Raw genomic sequence first — 8,720 nt, 5'->3', positions numbered from 1 at the left:
GTTTAGTATTTATAGTTGTAATCAAAGCATTTCTTTACATTTTGGGATGCGCAAGAGAAATCAGAATGAGAAAATTGTCGGTTGCATCGTAACGAATGTGACGAATTTCCTATGCATGATAAGGAGTGGATTAAACCCTGATTTGGAATAACTGCAATATTTTTATTTACCTATATTAATAGAGCTCTCACGTGCCGAATATCTGACTTACCTGTGACGCACGTGTGAATAGCATTTCGATTTGTACAAAAGTCTTCAAATGCTTGAATAACATTCAGTCCAGACATCCGGTCACGTGATCGGACTTGACTGTCCAAGTCAACATGCTGGAGTTGTGTGCATCGCTCGTAGGCCAAACTGAGATCAATGTAATCACATGTGTCATCAATTAAATCTAAAGGTTTGAATAATTGAAAAGTGGAATTATTATTATTATTATTATTATTATTATTATTATTATTATTATTATTATTATTATTATTATTATTATTATTATTATTATTATTTTCTTCCGGCAAAGACAAGGCTGTTAACGGCCATGTACTCCTTTTACACCTGAGTACGGTGAGATAATGTGAGTAAAGAGCCTTTTCCAAGGACTCGACTATGCGCCGAGCGAGGGTCGAACCTAGGGATTTCCGATCCGAAAGCGAGTGTCATATCACAAGACCATATAGCCGCACAGTGGGCATTATGAGGAACTTTAGCAAGTTTTCGAGATTTATTAAAGTAAACCAACTCTCTTCAATTGAGGCATCTGTTCTAAATTTAAAGATATAACATATGCACTTTAAGTCTCCACTAGCTTCGTTCAAAGTAAACAAAGTTTGCTGGTTTTATAACCGGACGCATTATGGGCTCGTTTTAACATCGCTGTAATAGAAAATAATTTGCGTTGGTTTGAGAGTATGTCCATTACAACAATGAAGCCATAACCCTTTGGGTTATCAGATCTGCAAAAAAAGTACACGTCGGCTTAGTTTAACATATTAAACATTGGTCACATTTAATGTCAAGTAAGTCAAAACATGAAAATATAGGCTTTTGTAGTTTAGAAAATATACAGTACCTTTTTTTAATAGACGCATCAGTATTAACTCACTCGACCCTAACACCGATTATATCCGTAGTATACCGGGGTCACTTTTACCCCATGCCTATTTATTACATTTTTAAAGACAAATTATAGGCGTCGTATCAACTCTAATGTTCTTAATTTTTACATGTTAATGCTAGTTAAAGAAAAATATCTATGCACATGCTCATTTTTAATACATTTTTTTCCAATTTTGAAAATTAGCATAAATCTCTAGGATTGAGTGAGTTAAACTAAAGCCTCATAAAGCAGGCCATTAAACAGTTAACAGCTGTAGGTAGACTAGAAAGACAGGTATTTAAAAATGTAACCAGAAAACCCGTCCTTCAAAACATCCAACGATTAAATGACTCTCATCTTGGCAAAAAACTCTCAAACCTGTTGAAGTGATTAATAAATTCCAAGTTTTGAGAATTTTTGCCTAGGTGAAGGTCATTCAAATCGATCGATATTTGAACGTTTTCGACCAAATCTTTTACGTACGTGTCTATCCAGAGTTCGACAGTCAACTGGTCAATTCAATTTACAACATTACGTTTACCAGGACATAACACGAGAGAGTCACTGTAGGTCACACTGATGTGATGTGTATGTCCTAATAATGGGGTCCCCAATAGCTCAGTTTCTAGAGCACTTGCTTCACATCCAAATGGACCAAGATCAATCTCTAGTGCAGTCGGGATTTTTTCTTAACCCCCGACCCCACCCCACCGCCTCCTCCTCCTCCCTTACCATCCTACAGTGATTTGTTAGTTGAGTCTGTAAGATCTGGCAGAACGTACTTTGCGATAGACCAGCGTCCAAACGATAGCAAGTAATTGCTTTGGCTTTAGTCCATTTCACGCAAAAAAAACAACAAAAAACAATACAAAACAAAAACAAATAAATAAATAAACAAAATGGGATTAACTCCGACTCTGTGAACTGTAAAACGTTGGAATGCTGCTTCTGTGGTCAGATTCAAAATAATGCTTGATAAATAAATAATCAATTCCCAATATAATTCTGATTAAATTTAAATTTAAGGTCAATTGGCCTAAAAATCCTTTACATGAAAATACGATATAATATGATATGATGTGATTTGATATGATATGTGATGTTATATGATGTGATAATATATGAATGATATGATATTATATTATATGATATAATGTTAAAATTTGACCATACCTCTCTCCTTGAAGCTCACAAGCCAATCATTAATATAGAAAAGGCAAGCGTATGAAACCTCATATTTGTCAACAGGTCCAGTCTGAGATTCAGAGAGCCCTTGAACTCTTAATTGGTCAACCTTGGAGTCAAAGCCAGCTGGATATAGATAGATATAATGATATAACCATTCGGCGTTCCTGAAGACTAATAACGAAACTTTTCAATAAATATCATATCGGGACAAATGGGTACAAATTTACCCCTAACTGAAATGATGTTTCACACTTCAGCTTTTCTTTTCATATAGACTATAGGACAATATCCACTAGACAAGGGTTCACTAGCCAACAGCAACATTTAACATGTAGGACAAGGCATAACGCCCGAAGCAATATTTTTGGACAGAGACAACGCCCTTAACGGTCAGCTACTCATTTTACATGTCCACCGTGAGAGAATAACAAATGTGAATAAAGAGCATTTTCTCAAGACTCAACTACGCACCGCTCCGAGAGGGACTCGAACCCAAGACCTTCCGATTCGAAGAAACGCGTTATACCACAAAACCACATAGCTGTTTACGGTTTTGTGTGATGCGACCCTTTAGCTCAACTCGGTATCATTTATATCGAGATGAATCAGGTGACGAAAAGTGAAAAATGAACACCTCTTGTAATCATTTAGGTGTATTCTTCTTGGTGGGATCCTGTGCTGGTGTGTGGATGAGATCTCAAACTAAGTACAATGACAGTGTGCTCTTGGAATCTACATCGGTTCACTCATTGAACAATTTTCCCTTTGTCCTCTTTTTTTCTTTGGTGATTTAATTAATTGTAATACTAGAATTTTTCTACTGTTCCATCTTCTTCCTTTTTACTGTCACTGATAAGATCTAAATGTGTCGCAAGCGCCGTATCAAACAAACAAAACGAGTTGCTATGGTGAAACTTTAATCAAAATTATCAATTATGAATTTTAATTTAAATCAAATGACTTAATCATTGAAAATTTAGGCATTTAATCCTCCTCTTACCTACGGTAGGAGGAAAATTGTTACATTCGTTACGAGACAAACAAAACTTTTTTTTTATTCAGATAACTTTTTTTATAAATCACAGTATTTGAATAAAAAGCTTTGTTTTATACACAATAGTTTAATCCTGTTTCGTAAAACTTGTTTTGCTCAACAAAATTAGACCCTCTATGTATAGTAATGTCGTTATTTCTATTGAATTTGAGTTGACAAGATTATTTTGTGTGTTGTATTGATATGATATCTCTGTGAAAATTCTGAAAAGAGAGAGTTAGCATGAAGCGACAAACATTTTCTATCTTTAATCGCTATGAATCTGAGATGTCCGCCTGTCAATATATTTAGGTCTCATTTGGTTAGAGGAATGTCCAGATTTTAAGAATTATCAACAGAAATTAGTTTATTTGATTTAAATTTAACGACATGGATTTTCGCCTACAATCACTGTCTCAACTATCTGTAATTATCATGTGCAGCCACCGTGTGACTCGTTAATCAAATATCGTTGTAACAATGAGAAAAACGTATGTGGGCCCAGCAACAAAATCTGAAAAAAAGATCTGCAGTCGACAGCCTTTGTCTTTTTCTGGTATTGGTAAACAATAGTCTATATATATTTGGAAGTCATAAAGACCTTGAACCGAGTCAACAATTACTTAATGAATAAGAGCAATAGTTACTGTGGTTTTATTTTAAAAGACGGTATATACCAATTATGTCGAAAATAAGTAACTGATACTTACATTATAAAACACGATGTATATAACCCATTGCTTGACAGAACGCCCGATTGCGGCCGTTGATTTCCAACCCCGATCATAGCAGAACGCCAATATGTGACCCCGAGTATCCATATCTAGTGCTTTGTTTTGAAGTTCTCTTTGTTCAGAAAATTATATATCTTTATAAAAAATGTGAATTTCCGAAAGCTCCGAGAAGAATGAAAGTGAAAGTAACTTTTTACCGTTTCCGATTTTGACAATTATTAGCGACGTTACGATTTTTTTTTTTCAATTTGGTCCAAAAAAACGAAGTGAAAATTTTAAAAAAATGGACTTTGATTTCCTAAATCCTTTAGTTCTTGACACCATGTCAGACGATGAAGACGATGTTGGTAGTTTTTCTGGTGATGAATCGGACATTGAAGTTAATTTTGAAATGGAAGAGACAGAGACATCATTAGAACCCGATATTGATGAAAGTAGTGATCCAGAACCAATCCCAGGGTGGTCAGACTCAGACATCCTAAACAACGTCAAACTAGAGGATGTTTCAGCATTTTCGGGCCAAACATATATTATAATGACCCAAAAATGCAAAGCAAATATCAGAGTACCAATTTGGAAAAGGCAAAATCACTTGAAAATCAAGACTTCCGTTGGTGACATTTCAACAAAACAAAAACACGGCGAAGAAATCAAGAAGTCTGTACAGAAGTGCATAGATCAAAACTACCCTGAAAAAAAAATGGACAAGAATCTATACAGATGGTTCATGCAATAAAGAACACACATGCGGGGGCCTGGGAGTGCACATCGAGTACACAAATGGTCAACAAAAGGAGATCAGCAAACCGACTGGTACTCGCACTTCAATCTACAAGTCAGAGGCAGATGCAATCCGTGAAGCTGTTAAGCAAATCCTCTCAGAAAATGAAAAACCAAGACACATAGTGATTTTAACAGATGCTAAGAAAATTCTGGAGGATATAATGATGTCCTTTGCGGATGATATAGACGCCTTGGTGGAAGACCTCATGAAGCTAAGCAAGTTTACCAACATGGTACTGAGTGGATTCCAGGACACTGTGGGATACTTGGAAATCAGATCGCTGACCAACTGGCAAAGGCAGGCAGTCGCATGCAGCAACCCTCCCCAATGTACTCAACAGGAGAAATTAACAAAATGGCCAAATTTATCCAGTCTCAGAGATGGAGAGAGAAGCACCCAGAATACAACATGAATGACCCAATCAAGGTGCTCGACAGAAAGGAACAGGTCATCACTTTCAGACTGAGAACTGGACACAACCAGTTAAAGGAACATATGTGGGATGTCCAGAGCAGGTGCCTCTGGACAATGTGACTGCGGACTTGAAAATGAAAATGGACATCATGTCCTAATGGAATGTCCAAAGTACAACAAGTTGAGAAGGAACTTCTGGCCTGACCCAACCCCATACTCAAAGAAGCTGTACGGAAGTGAGGACGACCTCAGGACCACTGTGGGCTTCATTCACCAGACCGGACTGACCATGTGACGTGACGGGAACGAAGAAGAAGAAGAAGATATATTATGTTTCTTGGTAACAAATTGTAGATAAATTGTTCCTCTACCTAACACAATTTAAATCATGAAAATTTCACTAATACAGCAGATGGCCCAATGATTTCTTTTTGTGACTTGTGGTAAATTTTCCGGCAAGAGTTACCTCTCAGTCCTTGGTTGTGGGGATTCAACTTCCTGAGAGTGGGCTGTCAAGCAATGGGCTAAGAATATTGGTTGAATATCTATACCATACTAAAGAACTTTGCTAATAACCATCAAAAAACTGTAACAACAATACTTTTAGGAAAAATGAGAGCTTTATAGCTCTTGTGGGATTTTTAAAACGGAAAGTGTATATTATAGTCTTTTAAAGCAAAATTCTGGCATAATATCTGGTGTGTAGGCGGTAAATTATTGACTTTTCTCCTCGGATAATAGATAGAGGATATCAAATCAAATTATAATCATTGATCATCCATTGTGATATTAAATCTATTATTAATTTAATCTAGGCATTGTGAGAAATATAAGGTAATGAGATGAAATTGGTGCAAATCGCTATTAAGAAAAAAAAACTAATAATAATAGATTGCATCTCATTTAATAAGTTTGTTTTTAAAATTAATCAAATCATAATTATTGCAGGTGAACGTTTTAATTCAATAAAACCAAATTAAATAAGTTGATTAAGACCCGTTTGCTTACAGTTTTAAAAGCAATCAAAGGAACAAAACTCTCTTTTATTCCAGAGACTATCGCCTCCAGACAACGCTGTTATACTCTGGAAAAACCCATATTTAAAAATTTGGCCAGAAAACTTGTCCTTCAAATATCGATCGATTTAAATGACCCTCATCTTGGAAAAAAACCTCTCATACCTGGAACTTCATAAAGTCCCAGGTTTGACGGGTTTTATTTCCGAGATGAGGGTCATTTAAATCGATCGATATTTGAAGGACGAGTTTTCTGGTCAAATCTTTTAATATGGGTTTTTCCAGAGTACGACAGAACCGGCAAACCATTGTCACGGTTGGCCATTTTTAGAACAAGCCTTTGATTGTTTCAATCGTAGTGAACAATGCAAACTTCCGAAGCGAGAAAAGCAAATGGAATGAGCAAGTAATCAACATATTGAACTTAACAAAAGCCAACGTTATAAAGTTATTGACAAAGACTTGCCATTTTGTATATCTGGGGGTTGAAACAGAACAATAGAATAACAGTGATTATACAGAAGCAGGAACTGAGGTTTTGTTTTTCTTTTCTTTTTTCTTCTTCAAGAAATGGAATCTACGTCATATTACCCATTGTATAAAATTTGCGTTAACGGGTTTATTATGGACACTGCTGGAATTACCTGTATCTTTGAAATGCCAGCCTGGTTTACCTGTTGACGTTTACAATGACTATTGAATTGACAAAGTGTATAACCAATTTTGCTATCGTTGGTTACCCATTCCACTGTATCTCAGCAAATATAGGATAGACCATAAAATTACGCTGCATCTAATTTTCCAGTGGATGTGTTATTGGAGACAAGATTATTGATACGCTGAGACAAATTGATTTCGTTCCAAGATAAAGACAAGCAGGTTTTATTACTTAGTGTTGTTGAATTTCACCAAAAACATATTTAAAAAATAAGGTTGGTATTTCATGGTTAAAATTAATTTTGCCCATTGTCAAATTTTATTTGTCGATAGTTGACGATTTGATAATTTCTTCATTCATGATTGGAATTGTATCAAATTTGAAATAAAGTAAGTTTGCTCCAGAAATTTGAAGTTATAAATTGAGGAATACATATGCGCGTCGTTATAAATCATACATTGCCTAAACAGAAATCCCTCAATAGCAAATCGTTGGATACAAGGGATACAATGTTTTTGGGTTTTTTTCTTTTACTGAGCAACTAACATTTTTAAAGTGAAATAATTCAAAACAAAAACAATGCTACAAAGGTAAAATAATTGGGAAAATGATTTATGGATTAAATATGTACATTATAGATATTTTTTATAGTCTTAATTTAAGGGGACTACAAATTGGTAATGACCATTGATCTTAAAGGGGAAAAAAAGCTAATCAAAGTGGGCGTGGTCCTCTTTCGTTTCCATTTTAATAGATAACTGGGCCTAAATCTCAAATGTTTACCTTAGATACCTCTTAATTCTCTATAAAATACTCTCGGAAGTATTTGCGACTTTTGCAATCATAAGAGTTGGTTTGATATACATCTTTATCTCAATGATAATGGTTAACTTTAGGCTTATAAAATGCACACTAAAGTTCCTTTATACACGCTAAATTAGTTTAAAACTAGATTCAAATATTCCTGTGGACCAGTGGAAGCGCCCCTTTTACTGCAAACTTTTAAGCAAGTCAATTTTAAAAGTTTCATTTCAAACTTATGTGTATGATATGTATGATTTTTTCAAATAATAATTGTCACAAAATTTTTGTTTTGTTTCGAAATAGCATAAAGTATTTACTTATAGCAAATAAAGACAAGCTATTTACTGTCAACAGAGTGACTTTCGCTAATGTGTTGGGCGATATCAGAAATTTTCAATATGATACGATATAGCAGCGATACTGATATTTTAAGATAAAATAATCATGGTCACTTTCCTCGTTTGATCTTATATGTGGAAACGGCGACTCCTATCATTCGCAGCCCCGATTGTTGTATTTATTAACGTCATATGTATGAAGCATGATGGCTTTGTAAACATATGTTAATAACTCCGTGAGAAATAGCTGTTGAAAAAGTCGATTAATTTTTATTGCGGAGAGGGAAAATAGGGAAAGATAGTGCCTCACATAACTAATCATCAGACATGAAGAGTGTATTGACAGCCCGATCTTCCTATTCATCAAACGAAAAGAGCTACTTCCGGTATGACTCAGTAATAACAGCTAATCGACCCACGCGAAATTTATCTTCCTTGGACATCTAGTCATATCTATGGGCAATGTACGATCGCAGCAGGAATATTTGTCCAATCCTCCAATAATATTATTTCACGTGTCCAGTCTTGCCGGACATTTAAGATTGTCTGACAAGTGTTCATCGGGAGTTAAATGTCGCCATAGTGAAAGAACCTCTTCAACATAAAATATGTCTTTCAATAATGCTTCTAGAGTTAATTGTAATAGACATCAATA

General features: G+C 35.2%; 1 long non-coding RNA gene across 1 annotated transcript in view; it reads left to right on the top strand.

Moving 5' to 3' along the window:
• Window positions 1–6,894: 6,894 nt before the first annotated feature.
• The window catches only part of LOC144969686 (uncharacterized), a 7,514-nt gene continuing 5,688 nt past the window's right edge, over window positions 6,895–8,720 (top strand). Inside the window, exon 1 of the long non-coding RNA XR_013644803.1 lies at window positions 6,895–7,197. This is a non-coding gene — a long non-coding RNA (uncharacterized LOC144969686). The remainder of the gene's footprint in view (window positions 7,198–8,720) is intronic.

Source organism: Berghia stephanieae, chromosome 3 (assembly GCF_034508935.2).
Source record: "Berghia stephanieae isolate SIO BIC M18660-M18661 chromosome 3, UCSD_Bste_1.3, whole genome shotgun sequence".
Classification (NCBI taxonomy): domain Eukaryota; kingdom Metazoa; phylum Mollusca; class Gastropoda; order Nudibranchia; family Aeolidiidae; genus Berghia; species Berghia stephanieae.
Note: the sequence above shows the minus strand (reverse complement) of the source record. Positions and strands in the feature narration are given on the sequence as shown.